The 17204-nt window shown below is 40.3% G+C and overlaps 1 long non-coding RNA gene across 1 annotated transcript; it reads right to left on the bottom strand.

The window, feature by feature from the left end:
- Positions 1–4840: 4840 nt before the first annotated feature.
- On the bottom strand, positions 4841–8284 carry LOC113961960. Its single transcript, XR_003532419.1, has 4 exons — positions 7961–8284; positions 5965–7422; positions 5791–5856; positions 4841–5019 (listed from the first exon to the last, which is right to left on the bottom strand). It is a non-coding gene; the product is annotated as an uncharacterized LOC113961960 (long non-coding RNA).
- Positions 8285–17204: the final 8920 nt, after the last annotated feature.

Genomic DNA, 17204 nt, shown 5'->3' with positions numbered 1-17204 from the left:
TTCTCTGGGCAACCTGTGCCAGGGCCTCACTTCCCTCACAGTAAAGAAATTCTTCCTAATATGTAATATAAATCTCTCCCCTTTTAGTTTAAAACCATTCCCTCTTGTCCTTTTACTATCTATCTGTGTACAAAATCTCTCTCCCTCCTTTTTATAAGCCCCCTTTAGGTACTAGAAGAGGGTCTAAGGTCTCCCCAGAGTCTTCTTTACTCCAGGCTGAACAGCTCCAACTCTCTCAGTCTGTCTCCATAGCAGAGGTGCTCCAGTCTTCAGATCATCTTTTTACCCTCCTCTGAACCTGCTGTAACAACTCCATGTCTTTCTTGTGCTGAGATCCTCACCTGTAGAGACTGGTTACCTTACTTCCTATTGACACCTGCAGCTAAGACCATGATCCTGTTATCTGTGTGTCCAATACCATCTGAGGTGTGTTATTTGATTCAAGGCATCTAGACCAGCCTGGCAAATATGAATCCGGATTGGCAAGAGGTGTCCATGCTTCCACAGCTGAGTAGGATGCTCCAAAGCACCTAAAAGGATACTAGATAGTCATGTTTAGGCAAGCGAAGCCCATCGTGTGGGCATGTTTTAGTTGTCTGGACAAAGATGTTTAATGCTTTTTGAAACATTCATGGGTGTGACTGCTGGCTCAAAGGACAGCCCAGGCCTGTGTCTATCTGCCAGCCCAGTGGAGATGCCTCAGATTCCCTAAGGCATCAAGAGCTGCACAGTTGACCAAAAGCATGTTTCTACTTAAAGCTGAGTTAACTTATCCATTAGACCCCATTAACCACATTATCTGGGACCCATTCATTTGCCTAGACATGGGCATTTAGTATCCTTTGGGATGGGCAAGTTCTGAAGTTCTCCAGTAACTCCCGTCTGTGACAGATCCTGTGAGAGATGAAGTACCAGAGAAGATGCCTAAACTCAGGCAGTTGATTCAAGTCTTAATTTCTGTTCACTACAGAGAGCAGCAGCACAGATTTACAGACACATTACACCAGTAATGCCTGGAACTTGGCAAGTTTGTAGCAGGGTATTTTTCCATGATTTCCCGAGTACTGATCCCAGGTTTCTAATCACAGAATCATCTTTTATCATTTTGATAATGTGATTCTGTATTTTAAAGCAAAGCCCCCTTTTTCTTTTAATTTTTTTATTTTTATTTTTATTTTTTTATTTTTTTAAATTTTTTTATTTTTATTATTTATTTTTTATTTTTATTTTTTTTTGTTTGGGTTTTTTGCCTTTTTTTTGTTTTTGTTGATTTGAAGGAGTCTGATGTTGATGAAGAGATTTCTTATTCAGCGTTTGATAACATCGTAAAAATATCTTTTTGGAGAGATGGAGAAAAATCTTTTCTGTGGGAGTCTTTTGGCAACCCATTTTGAAATCAAGATCACTTAAGTTTTGCTATATTAAATGTAGATGGATCCCTGTCACATGTCAAACGTCCCAAGTTTCCTTTTTCTTCAAAAGTTATGGATTACTTTTGCTCAGAGGCAATACTAGAAATAAATACACTGCTGTCTGACTGGTTGTTTCATCAAAAGAGCTACTGGTCAAGCCAACCTTGTGATTTTCAGGCCCTTATCCTGTTGTGTACTTCCAGGAGAGCAATTTTAAACCCTGTGATTTCTTTTGCTCTGATTTGTTTAGCATAAACCACATCTCCATTAAATTTAGTGGAGCTGTGAAGTAGGTTGGATTGGTTTCATAATGTAGAGGTCTGTACTGCAGAGCTACATTAGGTTTGACTCTCTTTAGTCCCCTAGTAAATTAAAGGAAAAAAGAGATGGTACCTGGGTAAAATACAGCTTAATTAAAATACAGCTTAAATTCTAATCAAGTAAACTGCTCTAAAAGTGACATTTCTTCTTAAAAATAGAAAATTATTCATAGCTAGCTGATTTGGAGATATTTGTACTGCAGAGGTCTACAGTATGGACAGCTGAACGCCCTTCCCATCCCACCCCTTCCACGGGTGAGAATCTGTTGCAGGTTTTTCTGCGCATGATTAGCAACACACATTTTTCATAATTCATTTATTACAATGACAAGGCCTTGTTAACTAAAAGAAGCTAATTTTTTGCTTAGACAGATGTTAACCTCCAGGTGTGCAAGCTTTTCTACAAGGAGAGCTGCATGAATTCTCCTGGAATACCAACTGCACAGACTATTTAAATAATGTTACACCATTGGACATATTGGTCAAAAAGGAAGATACAACATGACTACCCCCAATCAATAGGAATGCTTTACATAATTTTATGAAGCTTGAATTATGGATGTAGTGCCTGGGATCAAAGCAAACTCTGTATTTTATGTTTGTGGTGTAAACACTGATGTCCAGCATGATGCTTTTGGTAAGCCCAAAGGGATTAGCTCAAGAGCAGTCACAGTTTATTCATATTTTGTGCAATAAATCCACATGATACAACAATCTACATGAGATACTCTTTGCTTAAGAGAAACCATGACAGCCCTTCTTGGTACCCAACTTGGGGCTTGAAGGGTTTGAGATAACTACAGATTTGATTCCAGTGTGCAAGATGAAATTTATCACTGTTACTGCTGTTTAGCTCTTAATTGTCAGACCCTAGGAAATATAAGATAGCAGGAGGTGCTGCACACAGCAGAGCCACAGCAGTACCAAGAATCTCTCCAGGAAGTGTCAAAGGATGGCATAGACAGAAAAGATTAATCACAAAAGTAGGTTCTCTGCTTGCATCTCCCATCTTCTTAGGAGCCAACCTGCCAAAATTTATAACCATGTTAAACCCCACTCATGCGGAGTACATCCCTTCACTCTTAGCTAGACCATATCAGGAGTCTATCATCCAGTATTTCATCTGGGGTCCCCAGCAAAGGAAGGACACTGACCTGTTGGAGTGATTCCAGAGGAGGCCACCAAGATGATCAGAAGGATGGAGTAGCTCTGCTATGAGGAAAGGCTGAGGGAATTGGGAATGATTGGCCTGGAGAAGAGGAGGCTCCAGGGTGACCTAACTGTGACCTTTCAGTACCTGAAGGCAACCCACAAGAAACATGGAGAGAGAGAATTTACAAGGGTCTGGAGTGACAGGACAAGGGGGAATGGATTCAAACTGAAAGAGAGTAGGTTTTGACTAGATATTAGGAAGAAATTCTTGACTGAGGGTGGTGAGGCCCTGGCACAGGTTGCCCAGAGAAGCTGTGGATGCCCCATCCCTGGAAGTGTTCAGAGCCAGGCTGGACAGGGCTTGGAGAACCTGGGGTAGTGGAAAGTGTCCCTGCCCATGGCAGGGGATTGGAACAAGACGTGCTTTAAGGTCCCTTCCAACTCAGGCTATGAATCTATATCCTTCCATTAATGGCACCATTCATATGACTGGGATGAGATGTATCTGGCCAAAGGAAAACATTTCTGTAGGTCAGACATTTGTACCTTAAAGTTGCCTCTTTCTCTCTGATGTCTATTAAAGAATCCCAAGGCAAGTAAATCAGGTGTTATCATGTGTACTGTAGATATCTTAAGCTCAATAAAGTGAACCTTATATAAAGTGACTCTTGAGTTTTGTCAAAATTATGTCACAAGTAACCTCATTTTCAAAAAATATCTAGAGATTTTAGAAGCCTCTTCTGCTGAAAGCCCAGCTCAGACCATGGACCATGGACTGTCAGATGAAGTTACTTAGCTTGTTGCTTTTCAAAGAAAAATCAAATGTTCCTTGGTAATTTCTGGTTGATGTTCATATAACCTATTTTTAAAGATCTGAAATACTGAAGATTGTAATCTTTTACTAAAAGATGTTTCTTAACATATAGCCACAATTGAGCTTTAGTGCTTAATCTCAGGTTCACAATATTAAGCAGAAAATTGAGGTATTTTTTTACTCAAAATAGGAGTATTCTAATAGCAACAGTCAAAGGAAAAAAAAGCAATATAATTTCAAAATAGATCTATATTAACCATACTTTTCTGGGAAAATAAATAGGCTTGTTTTTCATCTTCTAATTAGTAGAGACAAATGATACAAAATAAGTCTTGAAAATCAGAATTAAACTGGCTGTGGAGACTTATTATATGGGAGATCTAGTTTCTCTTGTTGATTTATGGACTCATTTGCAAAATCTATAACATATGTTGACTTCTAACATTTACTGACTGTTTTGTCTTATCTTTTTATGTTCAGTTGATACTTCTGAATCAGCACTACTGCAAAGGTAAATCATAGAATCACAGAATGGTTTGGGTTGGAAGGGACCTTAGAGCTCATCCAGTTCCACCCTCTGCCGTGGGCAGAGACACCTTCCACTATCCCAGGTTTCTCCAAGCTCTGTCCAGCCCAGCTTTGGACAATTCCAGGGATGGAGCAAGTGTTACCCTTCTATATGTATCACTCTCTCTTACCTGGAGACCTTTACTAAGAGTTGGAGCCTCTTGTTCTAGCAAAGACTAAGAAGTCAGTGCCATCCTCAGTTACTGTCCCGGGAAATTCCAATAACCAGCAGATCCTGGAATATCTTATTCAGACCAGTGTGAGTTAGATGGGTGAATGAATTAAATTTAACATAATTGATGGACAGAAGAGATGCATGAAATAACCATGGAATAGACAAAGCCATCAGATTCCTCTGCCATCTCCCTGATAGTCTGATAGTCCAGACACCCAGATCCACCGAGCTCCAAGTCCTCCTCTCCCCATCCAGCCAATGTCCTGAGGCAACCACTGTGCCCATGTTAGACACACCTCCCACTGCAATGCATAATTTTCTCATCTGGGTCATATGAATAATAACAGAGACAGGTCTTTTTTTTTAATTTTTTTTTTTTTTTTAATTTGATGTTGCTTTCAATCTGGTGTTATTTCAGCATTAAATGGCTGAATTCACTGGCATCCACTGAGCTTTGTAACTCCTTGCAAACCAAACCATATGTCAGGGCTCTGCTGTAGCAAATTTAAGAGTCTGCCATTTGGCTTGGAGATTTTTGCTTCCTCTTGGTTCATACTTGAGCTGCAGTTCCTACAAATCCTGTGAATACAAGAAAATTCCCTTCTTAATTCAATCCCGCAAACTAAATTGACTTCTCTTTTTGTAAAATTTTCTCCCACAACTGACATATTTTATATTTTTAGTCCTTCCTTTAGGAGGAAGAGGTATTGTCCACTTCTTTTAGCTTGTCCGGAATTATTTATGACAAAGTAAAAAAACCTGTTAAAACAGAAAAGAGCAGGCTTTAAAGAATAAGAAAGTTGTCAACACTTTGGCCTTCACTAGCTCAGGGCAAGAGCTGATGCCTCACACTTTCATGGAAATGAAGATGTTAATGAAGAAACAGGGTAGAGAGTGAGAAAGAGAAGCAAAGAATGTGGTTTGTGGGCCTTTATTTTGTAAATATTTGGACCCGTGCAAATTTGTTAATTGAGGCAATTGATTTTTGCCTGAAAATGGTAGCAAGGTCTAATTCATTAAAGCCTAAAATAACATCCTTTGGGCTAAACAGGGTCATTTCATTTGTAACCTTTTAGTGATGTATTAACAATTTGGAAGCGTTTTGGTGCATATCTTAAAAAGTACCACATTAACAGGAACAGGCCTGGAGAAAGAAAAAAAATGAAGAAGTTCCACACGCGCGCGCACACACACACACACACACACACAGAGAACACATGGCCTCCAGCCCCTGTCCTTCCTCTTCTGCAGCATTTTAAGGTCTGTGTTTAATATTGCCAAGCCTACTTGAGTGATAAATGCAACTGTATAAAAATTACTTATTACAAGCTGTCATGTTGCCTCACTCACATGGCAGGGCTGCAGGCACTGTACATAAAGCTCGAATCTCCACCTTGACAGCATCGGCAGCACCGGCTTTAAAATAAAATGCTTTCAGTCATGAATACAAAACATAATTTACCTTTTCATAATACTTCAGTTTGGAAACACTTTGGAAAGCTCATGTTACCGTCAAACCTTTACCTGAGCTGTGCCAGCACCCAGTTAATTCCGAGTTGTCAATTTACCTCAGCGCTGCTTTCCATCACTCAGCCTTTGAAGAAACATTAAGCTGTTCAAATTGCCATCCCCTTAATTTTTTTTTTTTAAAGTTATATTTATCCTCAGTTCTTTGGCGGTGAGTAGCTGACACAATAGGATTATTCCAAGCATTAAATTACAATTTGGGAGAGTGCCTGCTTGCTATGTTTCTTTTTCAGAACCCTCCTCACTTGCTGTGTGTTCACGGCGTCAAGAAATATTCCTGACTCCCATCCCCTGCTTTCCCCCCGCACCTTTTCCGTAGAGTCCGGTTACACAATTCCCCTTGAATTGCTCCCCCCTTCCAATGTCTGGCCGAGATCAGAGGTTTAATTCCTTGCTGTGGTAGCCCAGCCACCCCTTTTCTCCTGCATTAATACTGTACTGATGCTTAAACATAAAAGCTCAGTGTAAGCTGTGAATGTCAGAGAGATGGAAATTGGAAGTGAAGGTTCCAGGGAGCCTGGCCGGGTAACAAGTGATGCGTTGTGACTGTTTTTATAGTTGGTCATGATGCATACAGTATGTGAAGTTCCCATCTGTACTGGTGTCTGCCCACCAGCCACCCTGCCACATTCGCAAAAGTGGCTCCAGCACCGAACGCAATAGGAACAGAACTGCAGATGCCTCCCTTTAGCCCAAATTCCTTTTGACAATGTTCACATCCAGTTAGGGCCCAAAGTGCTTGTACTTGTCAGGAGGGATAAGGAGTGAGGAAAGTAGTCCCTTTTCAAAAGCGAAACAGAATTGCCAAAGGAAATATTTTCTCTTCTTCTCCCCCTCCTTTCCCTCTTCAGCTGCCCCTGCCTTTGCAACTCCCTCTCCTCCCCTCCCTCCTCCACAGATGCAATGTCCAAAAAAAGAAAAGGAAAAAAAAGAGAAAAAATAATTAGATTGGCATCTCTGATACAGCTCTACAGCAATTGTCTTTTTTTTTTTTTCTCCAGCGATTGGTGGAGAAAGGGAATACAACTGGGAGAGAGGCAGGGAGGGAAGACTTTGGATTTGACAGGGCTGACTACAACAGCCCACAGGAGACATATCGTGCCCACGAGCTCTGGGATTCAGCTACAGGGGGATTTGTTTGTCCCTAGTGGGTTGCTTTGCTGGCTGACAGGAATGGGTGTATTTCCTATGCTATTTGAAGCTATTTTGATTCCACCCATACAGATATCACTTGGTTAGCAACAAAATCCATTTCCCTTTATATTCTTACCCTTTCTTTTTCTTTTTTCTTTCTCTTGATTTTAATTTATTTATGGATCATTTAACGAATAAAGGCTATGATACTACTGTTCATGACACAGGCAGAACTCAAAGGTTTCCTGGTTCTCACGCCTGATGACAGGTCTGTGATCCTCAGCTTGCTCTGAGCACAGCCCTGTGAGTTATTTTCCACACCTGTAAAAGAGCAGAATAGTGCACAACTCTTTCGGTAGAGAGCTCTGAAAGATGCTCAGCCTTTACTGGGAGGATTTCTGGTGATTGATGCATTAGACAGCACAGCAGGTTTCAGAATAATGGAATGGTTTGGATTGGAGGGGACCTTAAAGCTCATCCAGTTCCACCCCCTGCCATGGGCAAGGACAACTTCCACTATCCCAGCTTACTCCAAGCCCTGTCCAATCTGGCCTTAGACACTTCCAGGGAGGGGCAGCCACAGCTTCTCTGGGCAACCTGTGTCAGGGCCTCACCACCCTCACAGCCAAGAATTTCTTCCAAATATCTAAGTCTATTCTCTTTCAGTGTGAGACCATTGCCTCTTGTCCTGTCACTTCATGCCCTTGTCTAAAGTCCCTCTCCAGCTCTCTTGGAGCCCTTTGAGATACTGGAAGGCTTTAAGACAATAAGTGTTTATAATCAAACAAGTGTTGACAGCTGTGACATTTCCACGGTACTCATCTTGCAAAGTTCCCTCACCTCAACCCAGTGCTCTCACCTGAGCATACCTGATGTAAAAGAAACTCCATCCAGTAAGTCCAGATAACTTGCAGAGATCCTTTCCAAACCTATTCCTACCTCAGTGGAAAACTTGACCCTGAGGAAGGATGATGTGAGGAAATTTCCTGTTCACATTGGAGTGAAGATGATTTGCAAAACCTAGGCTCTTAATCTAATACCTAAATAAATGATCTTACTATTTAAAAAAAATCTTCTTTGAATTTGGTACACCAATGCACCTGACATGTTGTCCAGCTATCTCCTTTTATGTTTTAAAAACAATAGGGATTCAATAGTAATAAGTATTGTATATATAAAATATATATTACACATGTAGTATTATGTATATACTATATTATATATATAATATTTACAGTATAAGAGAATATAAATTTGATAGGAATTAAGTTTAAATAAGGAGATCCCTTTCAGAATTATCCATATACGACTAAACACATTAGCAAATTTGAATTTTTTTCCAAGGTTTAGTTTTGAGCAGGTATAGAAATTTGGTGAAATTTAGGCATCCAAGCACCTTAAATATTTTCACACTACAGAAATAATGTTTTCAGTTCTGACAGGCATAGTCAGCAAACTGGCTGAACTGAGATTAAAACAGCAACAAAGCCAAGACCATTCAGGTTTCAATTTTGGATTATTGTAACTCATTAAAAAAATCCCTTGTATAGGAATCTTGGGCTGAATTCCAGTCATTTGGCTCAGGTGATTATGACTTTCCTGTTATTTTATCCCTTGTCCTGGGTAGCTGCAGTGCAGCCTCTGGAATCTCTGGCACGTGGGACAGCAAAGAACACGTTTATGGGCACTGCATGTTCTGAAAAAGCATTCAAGCAAAGTAGGCTCAGCTCAGCTTTCTGTCACTGCTGGTTCCTGAAAATTCAGTTGTGTTTTCCTGGTTCTTCAGGAAGAATTGCAGTGTTGCACAAGACAGCTGAGGGGCTACATCCAGGCTGTTGACATAGTGTAGCAACATGACTGTAAACCTGGAGAATAGCCAAAGGGAATGAAAAGGGGAGGAGTTCCCCCCAGCCACCCAACCACCCCAAAACAATCCCAAACAACCCAAAACAATCTTAAGATCTGGAAGATAGTTATGAAGAAACTGGCTTTCCAGTAGTCCTGAAGCCCTGGATTTTGTTCCTGGAATAGCTGAATGAGCTTTTCCTGCATATTCTCCTAATCTCAGATTTGATCGGACCCATCTGGCCACCTCACAGTCCTAAAGAGGAAACAGAAAATTTCAGGGAGGGCAGAAAACAGCAACTTGCAACAGTATCCAGGCTTCATGCCTCGCTGAATCCATATTTAGTCTCAACATCTGCAGGGATGCTCAACACAGGCTTTTTTTCCACTTTCCAAAACAACCATCTGATGGAGGGAGTGAGGCTGATTTATCACGAAGGGATTCAAAGGGAAATGGGGCTGCAGAACAGCAGTGTGAACTGGCATTACACAAACAACCTAAAAATAAAAGGAGAAGAAAAAATAAAAGAAACAGTTTAATGGGATTAGAATAACTGACATCTTATCTTCAGTCTTGATAAACAAATAAGAGTTCAGTCATCTCTTTCCAAAGTTTAATGTAGCTAAATGCTATTTTTTTATTTTTTGAGATAGTACAAAACCAGCCCAGGCAAATCCATACCAAACTCACAAAACTGTCATCATAAGGGTTTCCTTCATTGGGAGAACAGTCATTCCAATGCTGAGACACTCTGGGATTTCACTATGTGGAAATGATGGCACAGTCAGCTCAGTCACTGGCATTTGGATGAGATTTAGTCAACAGTTTTCCCTCTTTCTCTGCAGTTCACTGAAGAAAAAGTTTGATGGTAAATGGAGCTGGAGATGATCACTGGAAATTCTCTGAGGTCTTATCTACAACTTTAGTTTCTAAATGATAAATACTCAAGATCAGTCCACTGCTTCTCACACATAAATAAAGTTTCAAAAAGGGAGATGATCTTGTGTTGAAATATTGAAGTAAGACTCCAGTGGCTCCTTCCTAGACTCCCTATGCAATCTCAGGGAAGTAATTTAGGTCCAACTCTCTTCAAGTTTGAGATATACTCCAAAATTATTTGCTAAGCTTCCTTCTACATACAGTGGGAGAGGCAGGAACCATGGGGTGGAAATAGAGGAGTATGGGAGGATCTGTTCTCTCCTTCAGGAGACGCTGGATAAAGAACTCTTAGTGTACTCCCACAGTTACTTGAAATCATCCCTGGACAGAACAGACACAGAAAAGAGTTGTGCTGTCCCTCTTGTACTGTTGTTACCCCACTCCCTGGTGCTGGAGCAAGCTCTGCTGCAGACACCTCATGATATGATCTCTTAGAATCACAGAATTCTTGGTTGGAAGGGAACTCAAAGCTCACCTAGTTCCACCCTACTGCCATGGACAAGGACACCTTCCACTAGACCAGGTTGCTCCACGCAGCATCCAACGTGGCCCTGAGCACTTCCAGGGATGGGGCAGCCTCAGCTTCTCTGGGCAACCTGTGCCAGGGCCTGGCCACCCTCACAAGGAAGAATTTCTTCCTAATATCTAATATAAATCTCTCCTCTTTTAGTTAAAAAACATTCCCCTTTGTCCTATCACTGCATAACCTTGTCAAAAGTCCAGCTCCAGCCTTCTTGTAGACCCCCTTTTTGATCTCTTTAGATAAGAACCTGAAAAATACTGTATTTGTCCTGATCAGATTTCAGATGTGATTTCTGAGCACTAGTGCCAGCGCAAGAGGTGTGACAGACCTGCAACACCCCTTTGTGGCATCAATCAAACTTCCAGAGGTATTAAAGTGCAGGCAAAACCTTGATAGTTTTGCTCTAAAGCATCATTTTAGGTGGGTCATGGCATGCGAGATGAATCCCACCTGTAGACTCAAGTCTATGCTGGATACTGAAGTGTTGCCCTAAAGATCCACTGATGAGCTCACCGAGGATTGGGAAGCAGGACTATGCTTTATTAAATATCTTGTTTCTGTCCAGGTAATAATGTAGACGAAATAATATTTATTTCAAGTTAAGGTGTGCTCGAGTTAAGGGATTGCTCAGGGATTGTGTTGGATGCCCTGCAGTCAGGCTGGTGGTATCCCCATTTTCCCTCACTCTTCCCGTGCCTGCCAGTGAAACAGGGCTCGGATACTTTCCTTGGCTCTGTTGTCACCTGCCATGCTCCAGCCATCCATACCTAAATCCTCTTACTGCCTAAAAGGGACCCAAACTGCCTATTAGAGTGTTATAAACCAACTCCTGGATAACAGCAGAGATTTCTTTGGGACAGTGCTGATGCCTTGGGCTAAAAACAAGTCAGTGGCCAATTCAATAGCAAAACAAAATTAATAAGCTCCTATTCTAAATGACTGGACATCAAGCCAACTCCCTGCAAAGGTTTCCAGACCCTTCAGCAGAAATAAGCAGTGAATTTTTACATTAAAACTATGCAAAAGCCCTTGTTACAGCACACAGCCAAGTGGTGTTTTGTTTCTTTAAATTTCACTGGGAATTTTTAGGAGGAAATTAGAAGCTGATAACTACTAGGGAATTTTAGGAGGAAGAAAAATGAAAGCTGTGTTTGCACAGGTTTGTGCAGTTGGAAATAGCTGAGTTTCACATGCCTCTGGCTCTTACGTTGAATTCCAGCTACTGCAGTTTACTACTTTGTCTTTTGGCTTAAGTGTGCACTTAACTTTTTTTGTCCACTGACTGCACAAAAAGAAAATATAAACTCTTCTTGTGACACAATCTCTCTCATTTTTACCCTTTTTAAATTTCTTCCAGTGAACCCCCCCCCCCCAGCTTTGGTGTGCCTGATTAGGGAGGAAGAGTCCTCTGCTTTCTTGGTGAGCAGAGCTGGGATTGTGTGTGACACATGAGCAGAGTGCAGAAAAAAATGAAACGTGTGAAATTGCCTTCCAGTCCTGACCTGGAGGGACTGTCCAGAGACTGGAAAAGTCCACACACAATGTTCATTCATCTTCCCTGCTCACTGTATGAAGACTGTCATCAGGAGTGCCAGTCTGTCCCAGCTGAGTGATGTGCTATTTATCTGCTCAGAACTGAGTCTAACAAGTCGTTTTATGTAGCCTAGGAAAGCAAATACACATCTAGTGAAAACAATATCCAGCTTCTTCACCATCCCTGGAAGTGTTTAAGATCAGGTTGGACAGGGCTCGGAGTAACCTGGGATAGTGGAAGGTGTTCCTGCCCAGGGCAACAGGATTGGAACTAGGTGGTATTTAAGGTCCCTTCCCTCAGGTCACACCAAACTATGATTCTATGGTTCTATATCCTGAGTCAAATTTAAGCCAACAACCTAAAGTAAAGCACTTGCTATCTTGTTATAAATACTCTTGAAGACAATCAAGACCATTACAAGTCCCTTTGGTGCTCTCTCTGCTTTTAGAATTATACTATCTTCTTATTCTGGGTGGATTTAGGCACATTCAGGACCTTTGATATGAATCTATCAATCAGACCTGTCACTCTGTGTTGTCTTTCAGATCAAGGCGAGAAGTGGGAGCTTTTCCATTGACTGCACAAAAGGAAATGTTGATCCCTCTTATGACACAATCCTTTCTTTCTCTTTCTTCAGTTTTTGACAGGAAAGAAACCCCTTGTGAGTGATATCTCTTGCTTAGCCCCATCTTTGAACCAGGTTACTGCTTCAACTGGCTGTACTGGCTGGCTGTGAGTGTCAGTCATTTCAGATGAAGCCCTGTCTGCTTCTTCTCTGGTTCGGAAGTGGAAGGCTCTGAAAGCTCAGAGTATAAAATTGAAGAGTCTTTGAATTCAGTTTGATTATCCTCTTTTCCTTTTCTCTTCTTTTAAAAGTGAATGAGAAATGCAGCAGTTTCTCATGCACAAGCATCTTTATAGTGTTTCTCTCTGGTACCACCAACACTGCTGATTGTTGTAGTTGAAGAAGGATAGCCCAGTCTGCAGGTAACCTTTCTTAACTGGGCTAACTAGTTTGAAAAACAATTTCTTTATAGTCTGGAAATTATTTTGTTTTTCATTCTTTTTGTACTTTATATCTGTTTTTTCAAACATCAGAGTAATAAAGGAGAAGACGGTGGTGAGGCCCTGGCACAGGTTGCCCAGTGAAGCTGTGACTGCCCCATCCCTGGAACTGCTTGGAGCAACCTGGTCTAGTGGAAGGTGTCCCTGTCCATGGTAGAGGGATGAAATGAGATGATCTTTAAGTTCCTTATCAAATCAAACCATCCTATGTTGCCATGATTCCAATATAGTTTACAACAGGGGTTTTTTTGTTTGGTTGGTGGTCTTTTCCCCTCCCCCCAAAAACTTCACAGATCTGAAACTATTAATTAAATTGTTTAAGTCCCATTTTTTTTTGAAAGATACTCTTGTCTTGACACCATATGAGTGCATTTCTACATTTTGGAAGAGCAAAGCCAAAGAAAGACTTAATACAAAAGTGTGTTATTTTCCTATTTTCAGAGTTGAATTTTGGGGATCTGAAAGAATTATTCTACCTTTCTGAGACCTTAACTTGGTCCTGAGCAATGGAAAAGTTCAGTCACTGGTAGAATCTCAAGATCCTCATTGCTGTACACATTGGTATGACAGCACAAGTGAAGGCTGGGATGACACACAGAAAAAGATTTTATTTTTACATGTTTTTATTACACTTTCATTTCTTCAAACTTGTGGAGATCATCTAAATATAGGAATGCAAGATTGGTAATTTCTGAATTGGAAACAAAACTTCGTCTATCTGAACATCACCTGGTCATCTCTGACCATGCCTGGGAGTGAGTATCTCAGGGACAGCAATGGGGTACACACAGTGAGCACCTTATGTACTTCCAGCTTCCAATGAGTTTTGAATTTGGGTTGAACCAGGTTTGCAACTTTATTTGTAATAGCTCAATGAATTTCTCTTCCAGGAGCTTCTTCATTCATCCCTGTAGGCTTTTAGGATCCAAAGCTCTCTGCAGCCAAACCAAAGTATTCTCTACTCAGGGGTACTGTGTGTGAAGAACCTCCTCTAGTAGTAAAGCTGTGCTGGTAAGTTAGGTGGTAGGTGGTTGAGAGTACTTCTATGCATACACAGAGAAATATCCTTCTCCACTGAAAATCTCTTGATTTTTAGAGGATTATCATTTCTTCCACATGGATGGATCAATGCCAGCCATGTCCTTTCCTCTCTCCCTTCCAGTTTCAATGTACAGTAAAAAAGGAGGTGGGTAGATCAGCTCAAGCTGAGGGTGCCTACCTGAACTATCCTGCTTCATGCATGAATTTATAATTTATCCTGGTTTCTCTCAGGAAACATGGATTCATACACAGGTCTCCTCTACATTTGTCAGGTGCCGGTCTCCAAATTTGTGTCATACAAAGGTCTTTCTTTTGACTTTAAAAGTTTTTGAGTAGGATTTGGGGTTGACATTCTCAGCATCAACACATCTTAAAATCAGTCTCACCTTGCAGGCTGAGGTGCCTAAATTTCCTGTGCAGCAATAATTAATTCTGCTTAACTTGGGAAAAGTTAAGTGCCTTAGGTAGGTACCCACTTAGTGGTAAAACATCTGTGCCAGCTCACTGGAAAAGTTGATGGAAGTGGTTGGTATGAAACAATCTGAGTCTCAGTTTGGAGAATTCACAGAAATAAGTATCCAAAGCAAGAAAGTAACATTTTGGCATAAGTCTGTCAATCAAACCTTTGGGCACGGATACTGAGAGCAGGGTTTTCACACCTGCAGAAGAGGAGCTGCCAACACTCATTTTTTACATAATGGTCCCGTGGTTAAAGCATTGTCCTGGGAAGCTCAGAACTGGAGTTGCAGGGAAGTTTTAGCCTGAGAAAAGTTTAAATCTGCTCTTCCCATACCCCTGAAGTGTGTTTAACTGGGTATATCAAAACCATGTAGGGTGGAGAGAAGAAATCTCTCCCCTTTCTGTCTAATGCAGACCATGGGCAACCACGTAATGAGCCACAGGAAGAAGAGACCTGGAGAAGAAATTCATATTGTGGTTTATTGGGTGGGAGTCTTAGCCAGGAATGGGGAATAATGGATTCTGGGCTCTGCTTTTTCACACTGCTTGATATAGCCAGTATTCAGCAAATGTTTGCTGAATGGCTGAGATAATCCAAGCTGTTCTTTAATAATGGACCTATCCTGAAGGAAAAGGTGTTACCTGCAGCAAGGTGTTCTGGTTGCTCAGTCAGATGTTACCCAAGGCTGTGGGACAGTCTGGGAGGTGATATTTCGCCACCTAATCATCACATGCAGCAAAGTGGTTCAAAAATGGTTCAAATCTAGAGTAAATTTACCTTTGGAATTTCTAGTATTAGATCAAATTATGGCCACACGATGCAAATAGATGGGTAGATTTTGAACTACAATTAAGACATGTACTCTTTGGTGTCTGTAGTGTCTATAGTATAAGTGAGTGCAGGACACTAATATTCATGTTTGTGTGTATATATATATATGTATATATGTATATATAGACATACATATTCAATAGAGATCTGGTCCATGTATCCCATGGAGCACAGAAAGCAATTCAGCTCATCCTTAAGTAGATACTTGGGTCAGCAAAACCACTGTCCAGTCTTTCCTGACTCCACACTGACTAGATCTCAAAGATTATTTATTTAGTTATTTAGTTAGTTAGTCAATTATTAATCTATCTATTCATTTTATGTGTGTGTTACCATCATGCTCAAAGTGTTCATCTGAATTAATAATTTCTTCTCACTGATTGTCCCCATTTTAAAATAAATGAAATAGCCTCCTGCATAGAAGGTGAACTATTTGTTGGTATTTCCTGGATCTGCTCAGTAGGAGAAATGCATTTTCCAGCAGATCTATGACAACACATCACCACTGAGGAAACCAAACACACAGAAAACTGAAGTAATCAGGTTGGTATCTCACTTACCATTAGAATTCTCTCCTCCTCTGGCACAATGAAGAAGGTTTATGCTCTCCTTAGAGCATTAAAGTGAAGCTGAAATGGCACATAGACGTGGTCAGTAGGTGTTTCATTCAGGTGTGAATCCCCACCGTTTGTATTAGGGAAGCTAAAGCTGAACATAAACTATCAAATATCTATATAAACTCAGTCCACACACAAATGCACACATATATTAGATATACATTGCTTGTATCTAATTTTTAAATGCAGAACAGACTTTGCCCACCATTTTGAATAATTTGGGTAAGATACAATATTGATTAATGATTAAGTAAATGAGCAGCATCTGTTCTTAAAACACGGAATCTTTGGAAGAAGAATAGGCAATCAGGGAACTAAAGCTTTCAGGAGGCAATGTGTGTGACAAAGGAAGAAGGTGTATCTGCACAGGTGGCAAAGTCTTGCATGTCTTAGCTTTGCAGTGCTTCAGTGGCTTTTCTAATGCTCTTTTAATGTTTGTGTTCAAGCATGGATGAGCACTTATGCATGTGCATGTGGAATAGAGCAAAATAGGCATAAATCAGAGTTTTTTTTCCTTGCAGGTCATAAAAAACTCTGTAGATGCACAATACTGTTGTAAAGGCTCACAATTTGTATTCCAGGAATATCACAGGACATATTTTCAAAAATAATTTTCTGTAGATATTCAGACAGATCACTCTAAACTTTAGCCACAGAAAATGTTCTGCGCTCATCTCCAAAGTTAATAATAATTTTTTGTGGTTGGTACATAAGAAAAAGTTTATGGTATGTGGTCATAAAAGTATTCTCCATCCCAGGTCATTTACTGGGATTTTTGTATGATCTTTTACATGTAGTTGCCAATTTTGAAAGGAATTTTGGTTGAAATCTATTGGAAAAAATGTACTTGCATTCTGTTTGCTTAAGCTGAAACTATATAACTATATAACCAACACTGATCTATGTAATAATGACCTATACACTGACCTATAATAATAACGATACACCATTATTATTATAGAGATTTTAAAAAATTCTAATTGCAACAAATTGAATTTTTTAAATCTTTTTAGTTTTGTAATGGAAAGATAAATTTGGCACTAGCCGGCATTATTATTAATGCTCGTATTACTACTACTATTAAAAAGGACAGCCTATGTTTTGAAATTAATATATTTTTCAATGGTATCAGAGAACTGTGTCATGAATTAATCTGATGATAAAAATCAAAAATTAATTGAAATTTCACAGAATCACAGAATCCCAGGTTGGTTGAGGTTGGAAGGGACCTCTGGAGATCATCTGTT

This window comes from Neopelma chrysocephalum, unplaced genomic scaffold, assembly GCF_003984885.1.
Source record: "Neopelma chrysocephalum unplaced genomic scaffold, ASM398488v2 Primary Assembly neopelma1_97517, whole genome shotgun sequence".
Taxonomy (NCBI): Eukaryota; Metazoa; Chordata; class Aves; order Passeriformes; family Pipridae; genus Neopelma; species Neopelma chrysocephalum.
Note: the sequence above shows the minus strand (reverse complement) of the source record. Positions and strands in the feature narration are given on the sequence as shown.